The sequence below is a fragment of the Ochotona princeps genome, chromosome 26 (assembly GCF_030435755.1).
Source record: "Ochotona princeps isolate mOchPri1 chromosome 26, mOchPri1.hap1, whole genome shotgun sequence".
Classification (NCBI taxonomy): domain Eukaryota; kingdom Metazoa; phylum Chordata; class Mammalia; order Lagomorpha; family Ochotonidae; genus Ochotona; species Ochotona princeps.
Genome location: NC_080857.1, coordinates 20590444 through 20615386, shown reverse-complemented (window position 1 = coordinate 20615386; position 24943 = coordinate 20590444). Strand labels below are relative to the sequence as shown.

Sequence of the window (24943 nt, the reverse complement as noted above, 5' to 3'; positions counted from 1 at the left end):
CCCACTGGCGACCATCTGAAACATTGATCTGACCCTTCCCTGAAGCTTTTGGCATGTGGAAGCTGGCCCAGCTGTCACAGAGCAGGCAGATAAATAGATTTCCCAGTGTTTACAGACTTTTCTTGGACCTCTGCATATCCTTGCAGTAATAGCTGTTTAAAAACACCCGATGACATTCAAGAATGTGCCAATAATAACTCATTCATCATGGGCTGGGCGGGATTTCCAAAGCACCAGATGCCGAATGCCGTTACTCTGGGGACACAATCGGCTGCACGATGTGGGACACAGGTGCACCTTACCCCAAACCAAAGGACAAAGGCCACTTTGGGTCAGGAGGAGTTACTGTGTTGGACAGACTGCGTGGGAAGGCCTTCTTGCCCATGATGTCAGCTTTCCCAGACCTTGCTTTGCTGTGAAGACCTCATTTGTCTCCTGCATGTCCACCCTCAGCTGGCTTTAAGTTTTACATAGATACCTTTGAGTTTTCTTCCTTGACACCATCAGGTCTCTTGCTAGCCTTTCTTCTTAAAATCTCCCTTTATGTTACAAAGGAGTGCCTAAGACTTCATTTAGAATATAGATGCAAAAAAAGTATGTTTGAGAAGCAGGTGTTGGTGTCACTGTTAAAACAGCAGTGGAGAGGCCTGCAACGTCTGTTATCGTGCCTGGATGTGAGTCCCAGATCCACTCCTAATTCCAGTTGCCTGCGCATGGAGGCAGCGTGTGGTGACTCTGATGCTTGGAACCCTGCTACTCATCCAGAAGATCTGGCTTGAGTTTCTGGCTTTCAGCCTGTTGACTGGTCCAAGCCTAGGTGACGTGGGCATCTGGGCTCTTCCAAATATATACATATATATGTAAATTAGATATTTAAATGTTTTGATGAAAATGATACATGGGATCTTTGAGTCAACAAATTGAGGGAGGTAGTGTGGATTTTATTCAGGTGTCTATTAGATTTGCCGACCACCCGTGAAGGAAAAATTCAGCCAAGTATAGAAGAAAAATATAGATGGCCTTTATTCAAAGAAATTCTGTTCACGGGCCTTTCTTGGCCCTGTAGTGGAAAGACAGATGTGGAGGATGTAGTTACAGAGGAACAGGAAAAGGCATGGAGAGGAGTATGCAGTATTGCCCCTCTTGACATGGAAGCCGAAGCGGGTGTCGCTTCGGTCCTTATTTGGTGAGGAATATTGGCTTGTGTCCATCATTGGTGCTGCCTCAGGGGTGTGCCGGATTTCTGCTGTCCTTTCCAGGTTCCAGTCTGAGGTCAGAGTGATATACCAGGTTTGAAGCAGGCTCCGCCCTCCTCCCATAACCATGGCAACCCTCAGTGTCCTTGTCTTCGGAGAGTAGGTCAACATCAGACAATATATGCAAGCAAGCTTACTACTAATGTATTCCCAGCATTGTATGGGAATTTGGGGGAAAAAATTCATAATTTAGTTCCCACTGACAGAATTCAGATAATAGGGATGGGAAGTGTGAGAGTTCACAGGCACAGGTAGATGTTGAGGAAATGCTATATTATATGGTTTTATTTCTTTTGGGAAGACCTCTGATTTAAAAAAAAATGAAGGCGTGGATTCCCACAAACCCAGAGATGGCTGTTTGTTTCCTTGGACAATTAAGCAGCTGAGGATGCACTGCCAGCCAAGCAGACATGGCTCCTGCTGGCGTGGCGCTATCATCTGGAAAGAATTCTCTTCGTCCGTTAATTAAGCAGCAGGTGTTCAAACGCACTGGTTAGGTGCCTAAGTGCTGCAAAACAGATAGGTCTGTTGGGCTATGAGAGTCAACATGGAAAAAGACTTGGCCTTGTCTGCAGGGTCAGGGAAGGCTTGGCTGAAAAAGTGAGGGCTGGATGGAGACCTGAAGATGGGGCATGAGCTGGGTCCTGAGGGGTTTGCTTAGGTCATGGTATGCAGGAGGCATGGGAATACAGACCATGGGCTGAAGCAGGGGGAACCAAGCCGATGGGGGTGGGATGAGAGGAGGGTGGTATGGTTGGAGGGGTTCTAGGACACAGATACGGGAGGTCTTGGCTCACAGTCTGTGAAAGATGTCAACCAACAGGGTCCTGCAAGCCACGGGATGTTTTCCCTGGTGATGGTGGAGATAGGAAACGTGTTCAGATTTGTGAGAGAGAAGATTGTTCTAGTTGCAAGGTGACTAGAGATGGGGTAGGGAAGGCAGATTCAAGATGGGAAGTGCAAGCATGAGGGTTTTGCCCTGGGCCAGACCAGACAGGATGGCAGCTTGGGCCAAGTTAGGAGCAGTGATGGGAAGAGAGATTTAAGAGGTGAAATCTGCAGAGTTTAACGTTTGCTCTTGCCTTCCCACCTTCAAGGTCCCTCAAGTGGATCTGGCAGGAGCCTCAAGGTAGCATGTCCACTGGGGTGGGAGAGAGTAGATCAAAGTGAAGTCAGATGTTTTTTTTTTTGAGCAAGGAACAGTGGTGCTGGGTCCCAGAGAGTCTTAACCAGCCTTCCTGCACGTTCAGCATGAACAGCCTCTGAAGGCAAAGAGGGGAAGCAAGCAGGCATCCAGGTTATTTTTAGCCAGCCATAGGAAATAGCCAACATTCTCATTTAAATCCCACTCATTAAAACCCAGAGGCTCACCTCATACAGTTCTTCAGTTCTGGTTTCTAATGTCTGCATACTTCTCTTCTCCCAGATAATTGACAATAGGCCCCTAGGAAAGTCTTCTCAGCATTTCTTCAAGAATTTAGGAAACGTTATGTTTGACACCACATCGTGTTTGCCAAGGCTGCAAAAATCCCAGCCAGCAAAGCCAGCAGCGCGACTGAGCGGAGCGTCGGGGACAGCGCAGAATAACTGATCACTTCAGCCTGTCTTCTGGGGACAGCTCCCGAGGCTGCATTTATCCGTTGTCTCACACAGGAAAAGCAAATGAATGAACTGGCTGGTTCAAGCCAAAGTGAAGAGCCTGGAATGCCATCGAAGTTTCCTAGGCGGATGACCAAGGGCCAAACTCTTGGACCATCACTTGCTGCTTTAACAAGTGCATTAGGCGGAGCTGGGTTGGAGCTGAATCAGAAGGAAGGCTACTGAGATATGGGATCCTGGCACCATAGATGGATGCTTAAGTTACTATCCCATAGTGCCACTCCTACCCCCAAGTCTTTTTTTTCTTTTTAAGAATTTTATCTATACTACATGCATGATCATGAGATTGGTGTGCTAATAGCATTTTTCTAATACGCAGAAATCAGCATGAAGTTATCATACGAATGTTTCCTGTGCCTGTAACTACACTATGATGGTTTACAGCACCACTCTGTGAAACTCAGGGCAAGCTGGCTTCCAGTGCTAACTCATTATCGCTTCTCTCCATGCTTTTCCATCCAGATTTATTTCCCAGGTTTGGCCTTGTTGGTCTTTCGGGTATTCCAAGTATTCTTCTTCCTCCATCTTGAATCAATGTTTGTACGGAAAGGGAATCTCTAACCCCAAGAAGGAAAAATGGAGGAAGCACATGGATGGGTAGACAAGCTCCTTTCACCCTCAGGTCCAGACTATCCTGAGTCAAGGTTAAATAGGATGAGTTGAGAGATTAGTCTCATGCGAGCTACTTTTTACTTGAAAGTTAGGTTACCCTGGGTTTGGAATCATGACACAGTGAGTTAAAGTACTGATTGCAGCACCAGCGTTTTCCATGGGAGCACCAGTTTCAGTCTTAACTGCTCCACTTCCAGCCCAGCTGCATGCTGATGTGCCTGGGAAGGCAGCGGAAGATGACCTTGGTGCTTGGATTCCTGCACCCATGTGGGAGAGCCAGGTAGAGTTCCTGGATCCTGGCATTAGCTTGGATCAGTCCCAGCTTTTCTGGTCATTTGGGAAAGGACCAGCAGGAAGGACTCCCACCCTATCCCTATCCTGCTCTGTCACTCTGCATTTCAAATAAATAAATCTTTTTTTTTTTTAAAGAGTGGGGTACCCTGATCATTCGCTGGGGGACGTTTCTGAGTGCCTTCTTGGGGGTTCTCCTGCTTGTCTAATAGAGAAGTCTAGTTTTAAAGTTATTGGTGAGTCATCACTAATTGCAGTAGAAAGTCATTAGTTTGTTGATTTACAATGAGTGGTGTGTTATTTCATGATCATCATTAGGGTTACAAAGATTCTGAGATATTTCCTCTGCTCTCTAGGCAGGAGCCAAAGTTTTGCGCGGGAGATAAAAGTGAAGAGATGAGCGTGGACGGTGCCCCAGAGCCCCAGGCTGATGTGTGTTCCGGGTGCACTGTGGTCAGGAGAGAGAGCTTTATTCTGTTTAGGGTCCAGCGGTGCTGCGGCATGGACATAACTCCCAGCCGAAGCCCCTTGACTTAGGAACTTGGAGTAGTTAGAGGGATGAAGGAGTGTACCTCTGGGTAGAACGAACAGCATTGAAACTGGGATGTCCAGAAAGTGGCTGGAATTTAGTAGGAATTTAACATACAAGCTGCCGTATGCGTGTATGTGTGGGAGAAACACAGATACACACACATAGACAAAAAGAGAGAGGTAGAGAGAGAAAAGGGTGGAAGGAGGAGGGACGGGGAGGAAGACGGAGAGGAGATATGGGCAGATTCAGCTCTGGTTCTCTATTCAAGGAGACTATTTTTTCTTTTCTTTTTAAAAAGATTTGTTTATTTTTATTGCAAAGTCAGATATACAGAGAAGAGAAAAGACAGAGAGGAAGATCTTCTGTCCATTGACTCACTCCCCAAGCAGCCGCAACGGCTGGAGCTACACTGACCCGAAGCCAGGATCCCAGAGCCTCTTCCTGGTCTCCCACGTGGGCACAGGGTCCCAAGGCTTTGGGCTGTCTTCAACTGTTTTCCCAAGCCACAAGCAGGGAGCTGGATGGGAAGTGGGGGTTGATGGGATTAGAACTGGTGCGCATATGGATCCTGGTACGTGCAAGATGAGGACTTTAGCTGCTAGGCTACTGCACTGGGCCCTCAAGAAAATTTTTAAGTAAGGGAGGGGAGTGCAGGCTTCTGCAGGCAATTGGATAGAGAGTAATTGGGTTGAGATGGATTCTCAAACTAAGAGACCAACAAAAACACTTTTATAAGCATGAAGGGCACTGGAATACGTCACTACAAAATTCATCATGAATATTTGTGAGCTGAAGGCAAATGAGAGACAGCCAAGAGAGGAGCTCCCTCTGCCCCCTCCCCTCTCCACATGAAGCAGGATGTAAATTCTCCATTATGGGGACAGCTCTCCCCAGCCCAGAGCTGGCACCAGAGGAAGCTACAGTCAAACCTTACTGTCTGCTTTTTTCCCACATAGTTGCCTTTCCCGACATTCCCACCTTGCCTAGCCTAAATGGTTCTGCATTGTGCTCCGCCCAGCTGCTAGTCTTTATGGAGGATATCATGGAAGTTGGTGTTTTAACTCCATTTTTGAGCGACGTGTCACAGTAGGGACTTCTCCTGTGGGATGTGCACGGCATGGGTTTGTGAATTAACTTGCTTGTTTTTCTCTTGTTAATCTGCCTTGTTAGAAGGATCTGTTCCAGCTATGAACGCGGGGTTGAGGAGAAATTAGATTTCTTTCTCGACAAGGGCCCAGTGAGAAATGTTGAGGCAGCAGTAGCGGGTGAAGAGAGGGAGTGCATTGGTTAAGCTGCCAGTTGCCATGTCAGTATGCCGTAGTGGAGCACCAGTTCAAGTCCTGGCTCCTCCAGTTCCAACCCAACTCCCTGCTAATAAGCTTGGGAGAGCGGCAGTGTTTGGGGCTCCACGTATTTGGGCCCCTTTCTCCTAAGTGGCAGGCCAGGGTGGAGTTCTTGTCTTCTGTCTTTGGCCTGAACCAGCCTTGGCCGTTTTGGCCATTTGAGGAGTGAACCAGATAGAAGAAATCTCTTTATTTATTTTTTAGATGCAAACATACGAAATTTCTTCTTCTATTTTAATAACTGTGTGTTCGGTAGTTTTTTCAATGACTATCATTATCTGTGAACTCATCTTCTTTTCAAGCCAGTGACACTGTGATTTCTTATTTAAAAATCTATTTCAGTAAAAACAAACTGATTTAAATAAGAATATGTATTTAAAGTTGGTGACAGACTATGGAAAGAATAAACTGAGAGTGCTAGAATGACTATTTAGGAAACCTCAAAAATTGTGCTAGTCTTCAGGCGCCGGGCAAGAAGGAAGGACCAGTGACTTGCATAGTTTATGATGGTCTGCAGAGGTTGATTTTTCAATCAAGTAATCTTTGAGGAAGATTTTTTTAAATTTCATTTTAAAATATTCATGATTTTTTGAGATAACAACTTTAATTGGCATTTTAGTCAGAAGCTAATGGTGCCATTAAACAAAGAGTTCAACAAATTAAAAGACCATAATTCAGGCAGAAAATAGGCAAGGGCTATGCACGATAATCAAAGGAAAAATGTTCACCATTACTCATGTAATCTCTCCCGAGCCTTTCTCTCCTGAAGATTCTCCCCTGGGAAATCCAACAATTCTATCTTAACACAACAGATATGCTTTTCTTAATGATCTTTTAATACTTTGAGATGTGTGGGGAGAGACAAAGGAGGCCCCTGGGTGAGGAGCAGATGCCAAGGCAGGTCACGGAGAGCCCAGCAGGTGGCAGCACCTGTTGACTGACAAGTAGATTTAACAGAAATGACCAGGGAGGTTTATTGTGATGTGGCCATGAGGGCTCCTTGAGAGTGTATTTGAAGCCTGTGACACTTCTACATGTAGACCCTGCAGTGCCTAGAGTGGCGCTTGCTAAACATAGGTGCTCAATAAATAATTGTTAAAGGAAAGAATGAATGGCCGTGAAAAATCAGACATTTATACTTGCAAGTGCCAAGAACATCTTAGGTGTTAGAATTATACAGAACTGACTTCACATTGCTTTTCTGCCGTTGACCTGCTTTGTAATCTTGGGCAAGTTACTCAACCTCTCTGGCTCTTGTCTATCAAAGGAACCTCATCAGTGGTGTACCAGTAAGTGTTTGACAACCAGGTCTCCAGGACAAAGCCAAATCCTACTTTGAAACCAAATAGAAGTTCTACATACAGTGTGGGTCATACGGTAGATGCTTAAGGAATATTCTTTTCTTTTCCCTCTTCCTTTGGTAGAAACATTTTATTCCATATTCCAGGCATCCTTGGGAAGATCTAGAGATACATCAAGTTCAGAAGCATTGTTTTCTTTTTGAAAAACATATGTAAGGTTCTGGGAGTGGGATAGGGAGGTAAAAGGAAAACATGAAAACATAGCGACTCAAAGCTGTAGTTGCAAGTATTTCAAAGAGGAAATTGCTGACTCACATTTAGTGAGATAATGACTTTGAAAGTGCAAGATTCCTGCTCAGCAGGGCATACAGTTTGCCTCCTGGTGTGGCAAGTGGGCTGCGGAGCCATCTGCCAGCAGGGCTCTGCTGAACCCCGTGGGTGCTCCCAGGAGTTTGAGATCCACTTACTCATTTGATATCTGGTATTTGGAACACATTCTTCATTAAATATTTTTATTGCTATTGTTAGAAATGCTTCGTGACCTGTCTGAAGGAGATGGTCAGAATTTGGGTTGGAGGGAGTTGAGGTAGAGGCATTGGATAAGTGATTAAGGACTGCAGTCTGGCTGTCTCCCCCAGCTACTCCTTCCTGTTCAGCTGCTCCAGCTCATGGGGGAGGTGAGAATGTAAGAGTACGTGCTGGAAGGGAGGATGGTCCCAGCTGCCAGCCAATGCTGGTCAGGGAGACTCTAGGGTAAGTGAGCTGAGGGGCTCCTGGGAATGGCTTCCCTCATTGCAAAAGAGAGAGATGTGCCAGGGGGACAAATAGGTTTCCTTCTGCTGTTTGACAGTGTCATCTGAGGGCCACAGGCTTGGAGTCTGAAAGCCTGGCTTTCCTCCTTCTTGTTAGGCAAGACAAAGAAATATCTTTGCTGTTTTAAAGCCTTTTAGTCTTGAATTCTGCAATTTGCAGTCTGCAGCAGCTTAACCAGTAATTAAAATGGATGATCTAATTCATCTGCTAGGATTTCACTGTGAAAACTCAAGTTTATCAAAATCCCAGTGTATCGTTTAGGAAGCTCTCTGCTTCGGGGTTAAAGGATCCTGACTGCATCTGGCTCTGCAGAGGGGAGTGTGCAACTTATAAAACAGGAAGCACAGAGCCAGGATGGCTTGGGTGGCACAGGTGCCATGGCTGGTCTTTGTAACTCTCATGCTTAGCTGCTCCCCGGAGGTGGGTTTTGCAGGCTAACTGCTAACAATTTCTTCTTTCTCTCTGTCCTCTTCCTCCTCTTTTCCTCCTTCTTTTTAAAGTTTCTTTATTTTCATTAGAAAAGCAGATATACAGAGAGGAGAAGATACAGAAAGATCTTCCATCTATTGATTCACTCCCCAAGTGGCCACCACAGCTGGAGCTGAGAGATCCGAAGCCAAAAGTCAGGCACGTCCACGTGGGTACAGGGTCCCAAGGCTTTGGGCTGTGTCCTCTACTGCTTACCCAAGGCACAGACAGGGAGCTGGGTGGGAAGTGGAGCGGCCAGGACATGAACCGAGGTTTATATGGGACCCTAGTGCATGTAAGGTGAGGATTTAGCCTCTAGGCTATCACCTCGAACCTAGTGGCTAATTTCTGAAGATCAGGCTGAGGATAGGCGACGTTTGTCCCCATGTCTCTGTCTTGGCCTGGGTCATCTTGCTTCCCCACTCTCTCCCCCACCTCCACCCCACTATCCTCTTCTGAGCCAGTCCTGGTGGCTACATTTGCAATAGACTAGATTTAGGGGGACTGAGACCAATAATGGAGTCTTAGTTTCCCATCTTTTACTTTACCTGAAGACCCTTCATGGGCACTAGATTTCCACTGGTGAACTTGATTTCTACTCAGAATCTCTGAACCATGGAAATCTAGACACACAGAGAGACTCAGAGGCACATGCAGAACACAAGCATGGAGAGAAGGCCATGATTTTCAAGCCAAGGAGAGAGGGCTTTGGAGAAACCACACCTGCTACCCCAGGATTTAGATGTATTCTGATTGTGTCTCCCACAGGCTCACGTGCTGGAGGCTGGTTCCTAGTGTAGGTTGTCAGGAGCAGGAGTAGGAGACCCCAGTTTGAGGTTTTGAGGTCACTGGGGTTCCATCCAATGAAGGGATGAATGGCAGTTTTCACAGTACCATGGTTAGTTTCCATGAGAGTAGATTGTGCTGAGCATGCCTAGGCCCCAAATCTCTCTGGCTACCTGTCTAACAATGGGGTCTCTCCCTCTCACCCATCCATGCTGCCCTCTGCTATGTTGTGATGCAGCTAAAGGGGGCCTCACCAGACCCTAACAAACAATTAAGCCATGGGCTTGGATTGTCAGAGACAAGCTCAACTAACGTTAGTCCTTTAACCAGTACCCAGTCCCAGGAACTTTGCCACAACAACAGCAAACAGACTAAGACACCTGCTAAAATATGGCTTTTAGACTTCTTTTGTTTCATTTTCTGATGTACAATATTCGTGCTCTATTTAACACTTGTAGGTCATCCTCTGGCCCAAGTAAATGGGAATATCCCAGGCCTAGGTACAAGATCAGCACAGCCTCCCAGCCTCTCACTCTGACCCCTGTGTGACAGGAGCCTTTCACATTTCAGACAACGGAGTGGTTCGTGTCATCCACGAATTCCATGTGTACCTGTGTGCACTGTAGCTGCCAGTTGAATGGGATATACTCTGTGTCCATGATGGTGGCCCATGCTTCTCCCCATGAGAACTGTGAGCATGAAAACTGTTATTTAAGCTACCCGGGCTATTCCTGCTGCCCACTTTGTCATTGGAAAATTGTAGCATGTGAATATAGCATGTGATTGACGGGGCCTCATTAGGTAGACATGGAGTCCTTTAGCTTAGAGTCCATGCCAGGTAGGCTTGGTCTCCTTTTGTGCTGTGTACATCTGAAATTAGGTGATGCTCTGCAATGGGATGTAAAGTAGAGAGACTGAAAGCAAAACAACAAAAACAGATAGGAAGGAGTAGATTCAAATCAGGCCCAAGGACCAGCCTGGCACCAGTACTTCCAGTTGCATGGGCCAAAAAATCTCTTTCTTGCTGATGGAGTTTCCATTAGCAGTAACCTGAAGGCCCCCTGATGGAAAAGCCTAGGCTTTTTGTTTACTGGCTGAGGAATATCCTCAAGAAGTTTTAGTCAATAGGCCTGTGTGTTTTATAAGTCTAAGTTCCTCAAGGCAAGGAACTTTTATTGCCCCAGAAAGGGAGGAAAATTAAGCCTTTGTGTTTTGAGGATTGCATAGAAAATTAACCTGATTTCAAGTATGGATTTGCCACATGGGTCTGCCGGCCTGGGAGGCAAAAACGGTTTGGGAATTGTCCCACAATTGAACCCACACCACATGGGGATGGCACTGCTGAGGTGTGATGTCTCTGACCAAGTGAAAGCAGGAGAGGATGGAGCAGGGTGGCATTTGGTGCCATGGGGAAGGCAATGTTTGGGATACCTACTTCATACATCAGAGTGGCTGGGTTCAACTCCCGACTCCATTCCTGATTTCCAGCTTGCTCCTGGGGCGCACTCCGGGTGGCAACAGGCGATGGCTCTAATATTTGGGTCCCTGCCAGTCATACAGAAGACCCAGAGTGCGTTATGGTCTCTTGGCCTTGGCCTGGTTGTTGCAGGCACTTGGGGAGTGAACAAGTGGATTCTTTCCAAAAAGAATTGAGCAGTTAGGGGCAATCAAAGCTGGTATGAGTATACCGAAGTGACAGACTCATGGAGGTGACTGTCACCCAGTCAGGAGGCTCCTCTGTGTTTGCATAAGCCAGCACTGCAGGTCCAAGGAAGATGGCTCAATGCAGATTCTCAGAGCACACACTCAAGTCACTGATCAGAACTTGCACTTGCATGAACTGGGTGCAAGCGTTTCAGGAAACCTGGATGATTCTTAGGTGAAAGCCACATAATAATCCATGCCTTGGAGCACAGGGAGTATTGAGCTAAGGAAGTTTATTCCCTAGCCAGGCAGGGAATGGCTGAAAACAGGTGGCCAGAAAAAGGGTCAGGATGCCATCAGGGCCTTGGACCTATGCTCACGGGGTCAGTATACAACTCAAAATAGTTTAGAATTCATTGCCAAAGATTATGATATTAAGACCACCCCTAGTGCTGCCGATGACCTTTCTTTTATTTATTTATTTTTTAAAGATTTATTTATCTTATTGGAAAGGCAGTTTTACAGAGAGAAGGAAAATCTGCTCCCTGGTTCACTCACCGAGCGGCTGCAACAACCAGGGCTGAGCCTATCCGAAGTTAGAAGCTTCTGGGTCTTCCACGCCAGTGTAGGGTCCCAAGGTTTTGAGCCTTCCTTTATGAGATTCCCCAGGCTACAGGCAGGGAGCTGGATGGGAACTGGAACAGCCAGGAACAGGGACTAGCACCTTTATGGGATCCCTGTGTGTATAAGGCGAGGATTTAGCTACTGATCCATTGCCCATTTCCTCCTTACTCACCACCAACCAACAACCGTTTCATGCTTCTCCTAGCTCACCGGACTGCCCCAATGGTTTTAATGGGGGTGGAGATGTGGGGTGATGGTATGTGAGTGCCGATACCTTCAGAGCTTCCCAGACCTGTGTTGGGGTCACTTGGTCCAAGTGACATACCTCATCGCAGAAGTCGTGTGGCGGCTGCCATGCCCCCTCTCCTACACCTGTCTGGTGAAGCTCACTGGGAAGGGAAGAAACTTCCACCACCAATGAACGCAAATGAGCCCATGTGCACGGAGTCATTAGATTTCCCTAGGGTAAAAGAGCAGAGCATTCCAGTGGATGAGAAGCACCTGGCTTTCTGTCTTTGGCTCAGGTGTCTGGTTTTAGAGTTTGGTTTCCAACTTCATGTGAACCTCATGTAGTTTAAGGACCTAAGTCCTAAGCCAATGGTACTAACAAGCAAGGAAACTTAATGTAATTCGCTGCGTGGGAGGTGGGCCTGGTAGGAGGCCCTTACCTCAAGAAAAGGGGGCGTGTCCTTAGCAGGTAGTTCTCGCGAGAGGGTTGGTTATAAAGGCTGAATCCAGGCTCTGCTGCTCATGTTCAGCTCCGGGGCTTTGCTCTGGAGTTTTTGCCTTGCACAGTGAGACTCTACCACGCTCAGACTATGAACCTGCAGATCTGTAAGTAGCTTGTCTTACTGTTGTAGTACGAAAAAGCTGTTGAGGATAGGCTGGGAGCTTTCAGTGTTAGGAGAAACCCTGGCTGGTGGACTTGTGTGAGGCTCACCTGCTCTTGCTACGGGTCTTTTAGTTCTGAGTGTTATCCTGGAAAAGCACCACAAATGTTAACTCCAGCGAAAGCTCTGGAAAGTGTCAATATGAGGAACACAGGTTGGAACTGGAACGAACTTCGGTTGCAGCTGTCATCTTTCTCCTGTGCAGACTCGGTTTGTTTCATGGTTCTCTTTGGGCCTGCTTTACTTTCATTTGCGCTGTAGATGTGGTCATTGAGGACTTGGAAGTTCAGCGCTGGTCTTGCCGGGTTAGGCTTCTCTCTTGGAAGGACAGTTCCAGTAAACCCTTTAACCATTGTATATTTTTTATGCTGGTGGTTCCAGTTTTCCTCAGTTTGAGTTCTGATTTGCAAAAAGCTTCTCGTAGTTTCTACCACAGTGAGATTAACCGTTTACTCCCTTGTTTCCACTTGTCTCACGATAGCAGTTCCTGAACGGATTAGCTAATAGGTTGCCTCGTAATTTTGCCTGGTTTTAGAGACTTCTCCAAGAGAGGATTTTTTAGTTTATTGTGATTTTACAGCTGGAATTCTTTGCTGCATTAATTGGGAGGAAAGAGATGCAAACAGACATGGTTTACGCCAAAATAATTTTGTGTTCCCTTTTGAGTTGATACAGTAGTTAAAAAAAATAAGCTCTTCTACTTAAAAATACTCCCTCAGTCTAAATATTTACATGTGTATGTTGTCTGAAAGCTCTGTCTTTTTCCATTACATGGAATAGTTTTCATTCCTCGTGTGCAATTCTGTTAAACAATTTATTATTTTCCAACTAACCAAATCTAATTTTCTAGGGGGTTGGCTTTTAATGTTCATTTAAGTCATTGCTCTATTTTTAAGGACTAGAATTTTGTTGTATTCTAAGATATGTGTAAAAATATGATCTAGAGAATATTAAATTTTGTAAAAATTGGAATTAAAAGATAGGCTTGTTTTGGTGTGAACAATTTTAAAATGCGCATGTAGGTTTTTTTTCATAATATATCATGCTCATCACTTTTCGAAGCCCCCTCATGTGGTAAGAGTTTGAGTTACTGTTATACACGTTTGTGTTAACCACACTTCAAGGTACAAGACAGCTGTAGATTCTAAGTAGGCACATGATAGCACTGAAGCTGTCTCCTTGGGCAGGTGTTGTGACTGTAAGTTAAGTACCACCTGTGGTGTCTATATCCCACATGAGTGCCAACTTGAGTCCCAGCTGTTGTGTTTTCAACCCAGCATCCTGCTAATGACCCAGGAAAGCAGCAGCAGAAGGCTCAAGTGCGTTGGCCCTGACACCCACATGGGAGATTTAGATGAAGTTGTGGGTTCCTGGCTTTGCCTGGTTCCGACTTGGTCATCACAGCCACCTGGGGAGTAAATCAGCACATGGAAGAACTATTTGCCTCTCCCTTTGTCTCTGTAAATCTTTAAAACTGTTCCGCTCGCCCATGATGATGGAAAGGTATGTTCCCAGCAAAACCATATGAGACGGCTGCTGGTGCTGGGATAGAGAGTAAAACCAGGGGCCACTTCCTCTGTGGTCCTGTGCCCACAGGGGCTGCTGGGGACCTGTAGGTAAGGAGAGGTTCTGTTGTCCACAGCTCTCAGCAGCCCCTTTGAGTAGACTCAGTCTGTGAAGTAAGTGCAGGTGCAGGCCAGGGTGGGTTCCTTTACCCTCAGCTGGGTAGCAGCCCAGAGACCTGACTGATAAAGCGTGGGATTGCGCTGATTATTAACTTTCATTGCTGGAGTCTGATGGAGCTGATCTCTTGTGGAAATGCAAATGTTACTTTATTTTTAAAGATTGGTGTATTTTGCTTGAAAGTCAGTATTGCAGAGAGAGCATTCAAGAGGGGATAGAAAGAAGTCTTCATCTGAGGGTTGACTCCACCGATGCCCAGAACTGGGCTGGTCCAAAGCTGACAGCCAGGAACTTCTGGGTATCTCACATGGATGTAGGAAGGCCCATCCCTTGGGCTGTCCTCCGCTGCTTTCCCAGGCCATAAGCAGGGAATTGGATCAGAACTGGAACGGCCGGGACGTGAACCGACATCCATATGGGATGCTGTTGCCATAGGCATAGGATTTACCTGTTATGCCACCATGATGGCCCTGGCAAAGTTGGCTTTTTAACTTGAAAATGGTGTAAATGTGTGAAGTTTAATGAGTGGCTAATCAAGTGGGTACTATTTGAAGGAACCTAATCTAGAATACCTAAGCCAGAGTAGTTCTATTTAAATCCTTCCCATGTATGCCCCATGTGGGTGGGGAGAGCTTGCTACATACGCTTTAACTATTCTCACATCAGAGGACTTAAGTAGCAATGCACTTGAGAAATAGTTTCTCATTAGTGAATTAAACAGAACTGAAGATAGGTATGTAAAGCATATTACACAGATAGCCTATTCTCAAACTGTTTTAATCTGTAGACCCTGTCATTCTTCCAGCTAATTCTAGAAGTTCCATGACTTTAAACCTCAATTATCTTACATTTCTTGCCATGAATATACAACTTCATCCCTCATCTATTTGAAAACTCGATTATTTGGTGTCGGCATGGTGGTATAGCATTCTAGTGATCTGTTTGAAGACAGGCGTACCATATGAATGCTGGTTCATGTTCCAGTTTGCTCCACATCCCAGTCCAGCTCCCTGCTTATGGACTGGGAAAGCTGCAAAGGATGGCATAGATTCTCAGACCATTCAATCCATGCGAGAAATCTGGAGGAAGCTCCTGGCTTTGGATTGGCTCAGCTCTGACCATTGCAGCCACTGCGGGAATGAACCAGCAGATGAAAGTTCTCTCTGTGTGTCTCATTCTCTCCATGAATCTGCTTTTCAAATAAAGATAACTAAAACTTTCGTAAGAACTGGATTATTGGTCTTGTTGCTATTGAATTGAGTTCTGTACATTAGATATTAAGCCCTTACCCGATATTTGGCTGGAAAGTATCTTACATTAATCCTGCAGTTGCAGTTGTCTCTCATAGTTTGCCATGTAGCGCAGAAACCTCTCAGTTTGAACTAATCTCGCTTGTTTGTGACTCTCGTTGCCTGAGCTGTTGATGTGACAATAACAACGAAAGATGTCAAGGAGACTGTCTCCATCTTTCTGTGTCAGAATTTTGTTTTCAGGTCTTAGATGTGAGTTTTCAATCCATTTTTGTAAGCTAAGACTCTAGCATCTTCCTTTGCATGTGGAGATCAGCTTTTCCAACACTGTTGATTCAAGAGATTATCTTTTCCCAACTGAATTTTATTTTGATACCCTTGTAAAAATTAATTGACCATATATTATTACATTGATTTCTGGGATTTTTATGCTGTTCTGTTGGTCTTTGCTGTTTTGGAGGAATCAGAAATAAACCTTTCTCTTATTGCCAAAGGCTTAATAATATAGAGAGAACTTAAAAACAGTAGCTGAAAATAACAGGTCTCAATTTTATAGAAGAAAGGCTTGTTTTGGAGGCTTCATAAATATTGTACATCCAGTCATGCCAAGATCTGTGGCTGTTTTTATGCTAGTAGCGTACTGTCTTGTCTATTACTGCTTACAAAACCAACACCAAATCAGTTGTATTTCTTCACACCAATGATGGTCTATCAGAAAGTAAAAATCTATAAAACAATCCTGTTTATCAACTATCCCCAAAATGCAGAAAAATAAGCTTAGGGGTGAAAGATCAGTACACTGAAAACTATAAAGGGTTGCTGAGAGAAAGTAAGTAAGGCATAAATAAATGAATTGGAAGAAGTGATACTGTTCAAGTGTCCATCTGAAGTGACCTACGGATGTACCACAGTCACTGACTATTGATCATAGAAATAGAAAAAAAAATTATAAACTCCATAGGGAATCAGAGAAGACCCTGAAGGGTTAAAGTGATTTTGAGATGGGAAAACAGAGTTGGAGGCATTATATTTCCTGATTGCAAGTTACACTGCAAATTTCCTTTTTATGGGACTCAACCAAGGGCAGAGCGTCCTTGGGAGTTGAGGTCTGGTTCTTCAACATCAGGACTCCAATTAATTAAAATGTGGCTCTCCCTAAGATGAACTCCTTTTTTTCTTTAAAGATTTATTGATTTTCATTGGAAAGGCAGATACACGGAGAGAGATCTTTCATCCGCTGGTTCACTCCCCAAGTGCCCACAACTGTCAGAGCTGAGTCGATCCGAAGCCAGGAGCTAGGAGCTTCTTCCAGGGCTCCAGTGCGGTTGCAGGGCATCCTCAACTGCTTTTCCAGGCCACAGCAGCAGCCAGGATACAAACCGGCGCCCCTGTGGGATCCTGGATTGTTCAGGGCTTTTAGCCATTAAGCTACTGTACCTAATCTGCAGTACATTTTGGCTCCTTGTAGCTTTGACCCTGAGTTTTAATTGAGTTTGCAATGGACACAGATTCCTTAAAGGATCCCCTTGTATTGCTTTTTCTGCCTGTTTCTCATGATCCTGATGAAAAGTGGAGAGCCTCACAAAGTTGCTGGAAACTACAATTAGAAGATAATTTGGGGCCTGGCGTTATAGCCTAGTGGCATATACTTGCCTTGCAAACACTGGGATCCCATATGGGTGCCAGCTTGTGTCCCAGCTGCTCCACTTCCCTTTTAGCTCCTTGCTTATGCCCTAGGAACGTGTGGGAAATCAAGAGGAAGCTCCTGGCCCATGGCTTGAGATGAGCTAGCTCTGACCCTTGCAGCCACTTGGAGTGGACCAGCAGATGGAAGATCTTTCTCTGAATCTCCTCTCTGTATATCTGCCTTTTCAGTTAAAAAAAAAAACAATTAAAAATTTTAAGAGATAATTTGGCTTAAAAATTTCATGTGTAATAGTGTCATAAGATGGAGTTCTCATAAAATTTCCAAAGACCTCTGTCTAATGAGAACACTTCCAGGATTTGACACGAGGCAAAATTCTCCTCGAATCTTGGCTTTTTGATTGCTAACAATGCAGGAGAAAACCATTCCTAACCTTCAGAAAGTCTACAGTGAGGAAAAGAAAAGGTGAGATTTGGGCAAAGGCAGCATCAACTATTTGTTGCAAGTGCACAGTTCAGGGAAACAGGACCCAGAGGACCAAATCCCAATCTTTTCCGAACCCACCTACTCTCCTAAACACATGAACCGAAAGCATTGGCACTGGTGCTATTTTTCTGTGTCGCCTGCCCATGCAGTTGTTGAGATAACCGCCAACTGATTGCCATTGTTCTCAATTTTCCACCTGATTGGAGGGCCATACCACTATCAATTTCATTACATGTTTTCTTTCAGCCCCCTCACTTGACAATGGAAATCATCAAAAGATTCAAGGGTTTACCTAAACAATGTTCTTCCTCTTCCTCTTGAGATGAGTTTCAGGGAAGATCCTGGTGCGCCACATGCTATTCATGGTGTAGTTGGTGAGTAAATCCAAGAACTCTAGATCACATTATTGTAAATATCTAAAAATACATACATCAAGTCAGATTTTCATACAACCAACAGTTGGTTGCTTCTTAAAATGTATTTGAGAAGCAGAGAGACTCCTCCCAGCCAGGAGCTGGCAACTTGGTGTGAGTGCCAGGAACCCAATTACCTGAGTCAGCATGGCTGCTTCCCCACGGGAAGCTGCTTCCCCACGGGGTACTGCCAGGAAGGTGCAGCTGGAAGGCAGGGCTGAATCTTGAACTCTGGTAACCCGGTGTGTGGGACAAAAGGAAGTTCAGGTTGAACACTTTAAAAGTGAAGGCTTCAGTTTTGTGTGTGTGGTGGGCGGAGGGTTGGGTAAGGTTGGGTAAGGTAAACAGAATTATATTTCAACTTGATTTTTTAAAAATCTGAAACCATTATTTCCAAAAAAGTTCAAAGTGCTCCCTTACTGCTTTCATTCTGTTGATCCTATTTCTAAATGATCCGAAAATAAGGTGCAAAGTGATGTTTCCTATTTCAATATATACCCACTAGAATCAAATATCTCTCCTAGGCAACTGGAATATAGTCCTAATATTGGGAAAATAATACTTACCTGACTTGATAAATCTGTTAATCCCTTGAAACGGCACCATTCATGCCCTTGATGAAATGTTCTTGGGTTTAGTTTCCTTTTCTCCTTAGCATCCTTCAATGTGGGGCAATCTTGACTGTCATAGGCTTGATGTTTTTGCAAGGGTATGCTTGAAGCTTTTTCTGTATTTGACGGTGCTTCGTGGCTATGTATTTATGCTTAAATAATGCTATGTTCCTGGTCTATCAGGAAGGAAGCACAAAGCTGATTTCTCTTGTAGCTGGTTTTCATTTATGTAAGATTTGACTAGTTAAGATGGTATCTCCTAGGTATTATAGTCGCAATGTTTAGAAGTATGCAGTATTAATAATAAATGGTGTCTTAATGAATATTTTTAGGGAGGTATTTTAGGATATGGGTATCAGGTTTCTTATCAAACATTAACCCACCAATTTTGGCATCCACTGATGAGTTTGGCTTGAATTAATTATTACAGTGATGATTGCCAAATGGTGTTTTTCAAATTGTTTCCTTCATCTCTTAGCTGCATTTGACTAGAGAGATCCCTTTTCCTCTCTATCAACTTGAACTAATGTATTTCTGTTTTATTCTAAAGGTTGCAATCTATTAGTGTTATTTTGGTTTTTATATTCTAGATTTGGCTAGGGGGAACCCCTTCAGGCTGACACTTGAAGTGTTTGGGTACACCTCCATAATTCTTGAAGTACCATTCCTCTGTGACCCTGGTTCCAGGCTATCCTATGAATATCGGAGTCCCTTGTATAAGAAGAGAGTAGTACTTGCATGTAACCCATGTGTATCCTCAATGTCTACTTAGCACTCCCACTAAAATGTACATGCTTTTTGATACCTGCTATACTTGAATGTTAAATGAAATAATTATGAAAAAATTGTCTATTCCATGCTGAAGGAAACTTTTAAGAATATTTTTGACCATAGTTGTATGAATTGGTAGTCAGAGGGTGGCCTTTATACAATTTCTTGCACACGCAAAAAATTAATCTAGTTTGATCTCATGTACCGTGGTTCCTTTTAGTTAAGAATAGTATTTAGAAGCCAAGATGTTAATGTTAGATATGCTCATTGCTGCTGGTATGGTATTGGTTTTATGGCATTGCAATTTACATAACTAGAGACTATATTGACATACCCTTAAGCTTTTCTATCTAGCATTATTTTAAATTGTTTCACAATATTTCAAGCCACACCATTAGATCTTTTCCTTTCTATGGTTGTAATTACCTTTTCAGCAGCGAGAAAACTGGCTCCTAAATCCTTAATACAGTATCGCTTTTTTTTTTTTGATTCCCCACTATATAGACCAGTGTGTAGGTCCTGGCAATAAGCAATATTAAATTGCTCATTTTATACAGATATTCATACATGGGAAATCAGACACATGGAATCACATGCATGTTTGTCAGAAAGGCTGTATGGCACCTGGAAGTCTCTCTAGTATCCTAATTTCTCATGAACTTGTTGGTATTTTTGAGGGAAGCCCCTTACAAGGCCTGTCTTTCAGATGAAACTGGGGGGTCTTTTCTGTACTTGCATATGACTATTGACTCATGCCATTCCTGAGCCTTCAGGAGCTGCAGGCCTCAGACATGCAGACCTGCCCCTCGTCACTGCCTCTTTCTCAGCCAGAGGCCTTTTGTCCTAGTGTGGAAAGACAGCCCTAGTCAGCTCCACAATTACACCTAAGCCAACCGCGGAATCCAGGGAAGGAAAGGTTTCAGATCTCAACCTCATTGTATTCTTGAAAAACGCCACTCTAGTTACATTTAAGATGTATGTTTGGAAGGCTCATTGAAAGAGATTCTGTCTGTTCATTCATTTCCCCAAATGCTTGCAACAGATTACTGGAACTCAATCCAGGTCTCCCAGGTGGTTGACAGGCTCCCAACTCCTTGAAATATCACCTGCTGCCTCCCAGGGTGTACAGTAGCAGGAAGTTGGAAGTGGAGTCAGGACTTGAACCCATGCATTTGCTATGAGATGCATGGGTTTCTAGCTGTAGCTTAACCACTAATACCTATCTTTCCTCTGTCTTAACGTTTAATAACTACATCATCTATTGAAATTCTATTTGACTTAGCTTGTCTTGGTTCATGTCCATTTCTCATGTTAGAAGAGGGCCGAACCCAAGGCAGGTGCTCATGGTTCTGTATTGGCTAAAACAATGAGCATATTCACCAACTGACGTTCAAGGATGGGAAAACGTGCATTGGGGAGGAGCTTCAAATCTGGCTCTACAAGGATGAAGGCAGCTCATCCTCAAAGCATTCACAATGCTCCCCCTCCATTGTTCCTGGAGACATAAAACAATTCAAGAATATTTTCCTTGGCAGTTTACTGATTCAGACACTCAATATCAAAACTCCCACATTAAAGAAAAGTCAGTTCCATATGCTTTATCTTTTTCTGGCTTCACCATTTCCCCCCCCCCCCCCGCTTCCCCCCAAGGATATTTGCAGGGTTAATTTCTCTTGAAAGTTATGTGGTACTTTAAGAATGATCACAGAACACTTCCAGTAGAGCGTGTGGTGTAAATGTTGAGTAAACAAGAGTGATGCTGTTGGCAGCAATATTGCTGACCGTCTCTGACTTGCTTTAATTTAGAGGGCGCCAGCTACACGTTAGCAAGGGCTTCTAAGGGTCCCGGGCACGGCTGCCGAGCCTGGGATATAAAAGATCCCTTTAGCCACGCAAAAGTTTCCGGAAAAGGACCAGGGAAATCGACGGAGAAAGCCTCTGTCCGGGCAGCCTGTCTCCGGTTTTCTCTGCGGCTGCTGAAGTACCAGGTTTTCTGCTTAACGAGCCAGTCGTGTTGCTTTGGCGGTGCAGGGAATAGGTGAGCTGAACAGGGGGGTGCCGCCCCACCCCAGAGCAGGAGGCGGTCAGGTGCCTCGGCCCCGCCCTGGATGCCCGCCCCTTTCTTCCCCGCTCAGGTGGCTCCTCGCAGGTGCGCGCGCGACTGCAGCTCCGCTCGGCATCCGACAGTGGGCGCCGGTGCAGCAGCTCGGAGGCTGTGGAGCTGAGAGACTTCGGGAGTTGGGGCAGCTCCTTGTGCTGGGCCCTGCTGGGTGGCTAGAGCTCCACCCGGACCCCTGGTTCCTCCAGCTGCCAGCACCAAGGCCTCCCCTAGCATTCAGGCGGCCCTGTGGTGGAGCGAGGGCTGAGTGCCCGGGAGTGTAGAGAACCAGGCCGGCCCGGAGTGCGTTGTGGAGACTCCACGAGCACCCGGCGTCTTGGCATCATGCGACCCGCCGCACCTCCTCCTCGCCGGCCAGGGGCTTCGTTCTGGGTTTGTTGAGCCAACTGCCGAAACTGGGAAAGAAGCAGCGAGACGCTGGAGAACAGCACGGAAACGGACTCAACTTCCCCTCCGCCCCAAGAGGCTGCCAGTCCCAGGTTCCCTGGGCTTGTGTAGCTTAATCATGAACCTGGCGCACGCTTGCCTTTAGGAGAAATTCAGAAGCCGGAGGGAGAGGCCAGGCAATTTCTTTGGTTGCTAAGGTAATTTGCAGTTGTGACAAAACCGGGAACAGCATCCACCGCCCCCCCCCCCCTTGGATATCATTTTCTGGGTGTGGGCGCTTGTCCCTTTCAGACGCTTGACAGGTGCTGCGCTGTGTGCACCGTCTGCGATTTGGGGACCTCGAAGCCCGAGCTTACATAAGGAGCTGGCCGGCTGGCCTGAGGACTCCCGTGGGATGGGTGCGGGTCTGCATGCAAATCGCCTTCCTGGAGGAGGAGGGGCGGCGCTCACCCACTGGGGCGAGAGCGCTGAGCCAAGGTGCTTTTAGGGACTGGGCGCCTTCTGGTGTTGTGATCCCAGGTAGGGTGACTTTTAACTCTTAGGCAGACGTTAACTTTTTTTTTTCCCTGTGAATATCAAGCTGGCCCATTTGTGGTCCGGAAGAAAAGAAAGCAAGGGATCTCCGTGGTGAGGTTAGTGACTTGGGAGCTGTGATGGGAAGGGGAGCGGTTGGTAGATAGCGGCCCTGGGAGTGTGACAGCTGCGCTGCCTGTGTGTACAGGGTGGTCAGGCTGCATTCAGAGGCAGGAAAAGTGATCCAGAAAATCTGATTTTGTTCGGAATGAAAGCTGCTATATTTCATTCTCTCAGGAAACGTGGTGGAGTTGGAGCATTCTTGTTTGTTGTGAAAGAAGAGTAGTGTTTTTTTCTGCTTCCTGTTGGATGCTTGGAGTCTGGTTGGCTTGGAATTGTTCTCTGGATGTTTATGAATGCTTGGGAATGAGATTTAAAGATAAGTTCCCACCAACACTTTTTTTTTTTTAAGCAACACCCAGGTACAAGTGCAAAAATAATCCAGATTAGATCAAACCTGGCCAGGGAGACTTGTTCTCTGCAGAGGGGGTGAAAGGCGGAAGAGTAAGAGGTGAACTTGTAAACATCAGAATTAGATTGGAGAGTGAGTTAAAAGTTTGTATGTTTTTGGCTTCTCAAAGTGCTGGCTTCAGATTCAAATCTCGGTAATAAGGCCCTTGGAGGTCCAGTCTGTCAGCAGATGAGCAGTTTTGTGGAGTGGGAGCTGTGCTGTCGGTGGCACCCTGTGTGTGAGTTGTCTATTGCTTATTTGCATTATGAGTTGTGCAGTGGATGGGACTAGCCTGTGAAACAAAGTAGAAGACTAGGGGGGGAAATTGTGGCTCTGGAAGAGACGCCTTGTAAGCCAAAGCCCATAGGCTCAACAGGAAAAGCCCAGGTAATAAATTCTTGAGTTCGCAGATCCAACAAGACTGGATTGTGTGAACTTGGTGCTCTCCTGTGCTGTAAACTGCATTGTCCCGATGCCGCATGCTTTCCCACAGGAGTGTGCGAATTCTAGAAATGCCAGCTACTGGGAGCTATTTCATGTTCATTCCATTACTTCCTTCCATCCTTCTGTTTCCTTAAGGGCTTGCACTTAACCTGCAGTGAATTTGTGTTATTGAGAGTGACAGTCCAAAAAACCCAGACCCCAAACGGTTGTTTTTCTTCAAAACAACCAGTTTGTCTTATCGAGGGAATAACTGGAACAGTGCTGTTGCGGCAGACATTCTTTCAATGAGTCCTATTTTTGACTTATTTTGGACCTGTGGACTGTGATAGCATCACTCCTGAAGTGAGCAGGTGTTTGTGGAGAAGTAAGTTGGGGATATTGTGGACAATGACATTTGCCAGTGTTTCGGACATCTTGTTCCCTAGGGAGAGAATTTTCTGTTGAAGTAAGTTTATTCTCATCGTGGTCGTTCAGATCTCCTCCTCCCCCATTGGACTCCTCTGATTTTGCCAGGAATTGCTGACCATTCTGTTATATACCAAGAGTTACGCGTCGTGGAGATAAAAATAAGGAGCTCTGTCACATAAAGGGATGCGCTGACAGACCTCAATACTGGGATTAATTTTTGCTTTAGCTCCACAGTGAGCTTGTCTTAATTCTTAATGCTTTGAACCTAGAAAGGCACTTAACCTCTTCATTTTCAGGGCCAGCCCGAGGGCATATATTCACTGAATTTTGTTTTCATTGTAACATACGGCCTGGTATGAACAATGCCCATACCACACACTGCCCTGCTCTATGGCATGGGACAGAAATTACAGAATAAGCCTTGATATTGAGTGACAAAGGCTATACCACTTCCAAAAGCAGTTTGATCCCCTCCCCCAACTCCCGCTCCTGATTTTAAAATTATTATTTAGCCATTGGGGATAAACTCGGGAAAATGCAGAAGAGAGGTGATGTGTAATTCCCAAGGAGGGTTTCTTCCAATCGGGTAATCTCTCAGGTGGTATTCTCGTCTTGTGATTCATCAGGACTGTGCATCCCCACACTTTTAAATTTTTTAAACAGAACTCACATGTGTGAAAGGTTGGAGGAATCGCCAATTTGTAAGATGACTCATTTCTGTGTGTTGCTCGTGGTCCTAGTTTTCTAAGATGGTGGCTGTTTCTCTTTGAAAACCAGTGATTCAGTGGGGCGTCAGTGATCATTGGGGCTCCCCTCAGAGGTGGGGACTGAAGCGTTAGAGTGTAGAAAGTCCATGTCTGATCCACTTCCTGGTCTTCCACTGGCTTCTCGGAAGACCTCTGACCTCTGTCTTTCAAGGGCAGATGGCTCCTTTTTGTGGCTCCATCGGCTTGCAGACTGTGGCTTCCCTTGTGATGAGAGTGGATGGTTCCTGTTTGAAGAGGGTTTCCTCAAACACACACAGCTGGGGTGAAACCCCAGAGGTTCTCCTTCCATCTGTTTGGGGTTGGGCCTGTGAATTTACATTTTTTTAAAGATTTTTTATTGGGATGACAGATATACAGAGAGGAGGAGAGAGAGGAAAATCTTCCATCCACTGATTCACTCTCCAATGGCTGCAGTGGTCAGAGCTGCGCCGACCTGGAGCCAGGAGCCTCTTCCGGGTCTCCCACACAGGCACTGAGTCCCAAGAGTACTCGACTGCTTTCCCAGACCACAAGCAGAGAGCTGGATGGGAAGCAGGGCCGCCGGGATTAGAACTGGTGTCCATATGGGATCCTGGCGCATGCAAGGTGGGGACTTTAGCTGCTAGGTTACCACGCTGGGCCCATGAATTTATATTTCTAATGAGTCCCCAGATGGTTCTGACTTGGCTGGTCTGGTCACATTGAGATCCCAGAGTCAAGCTCCTTGCAGGGGACAT

The 24943-nt window shown here is 45.5% G+C and overlaps 1 protein-coding gene across 6 annotated transcripts in view; it reads left to right on the top strand.

The window, feature by feature from the left end:
- The first annotated feature begins 21295 nt into the window (after nt 1-21295).
- RGS6 (regulator of G protein signaling 6) overlaps nt 21296-24943 on the top strand; it is a 461403-nt gene continuing 457755 nt past the window's right edge. For 3 of the 6 annotated variants that reach the window (XM_058655286.1, XM_004584428.2, XM_058655289.1), the window contains exon 1: nt 21296-21781. The gene's annotated coding sequence lies outside the window, so the exon portion shown is untranslated. Of the gene's footprint in view, nt 21782-21937; nt 22104-22182; nt 22217-24943 lie in introns of those variants that run through there. The other 3 variants (XM_058655288.1, XM_004584427.2, XM_058655287.1) reach the window with 3 other exon arrangements.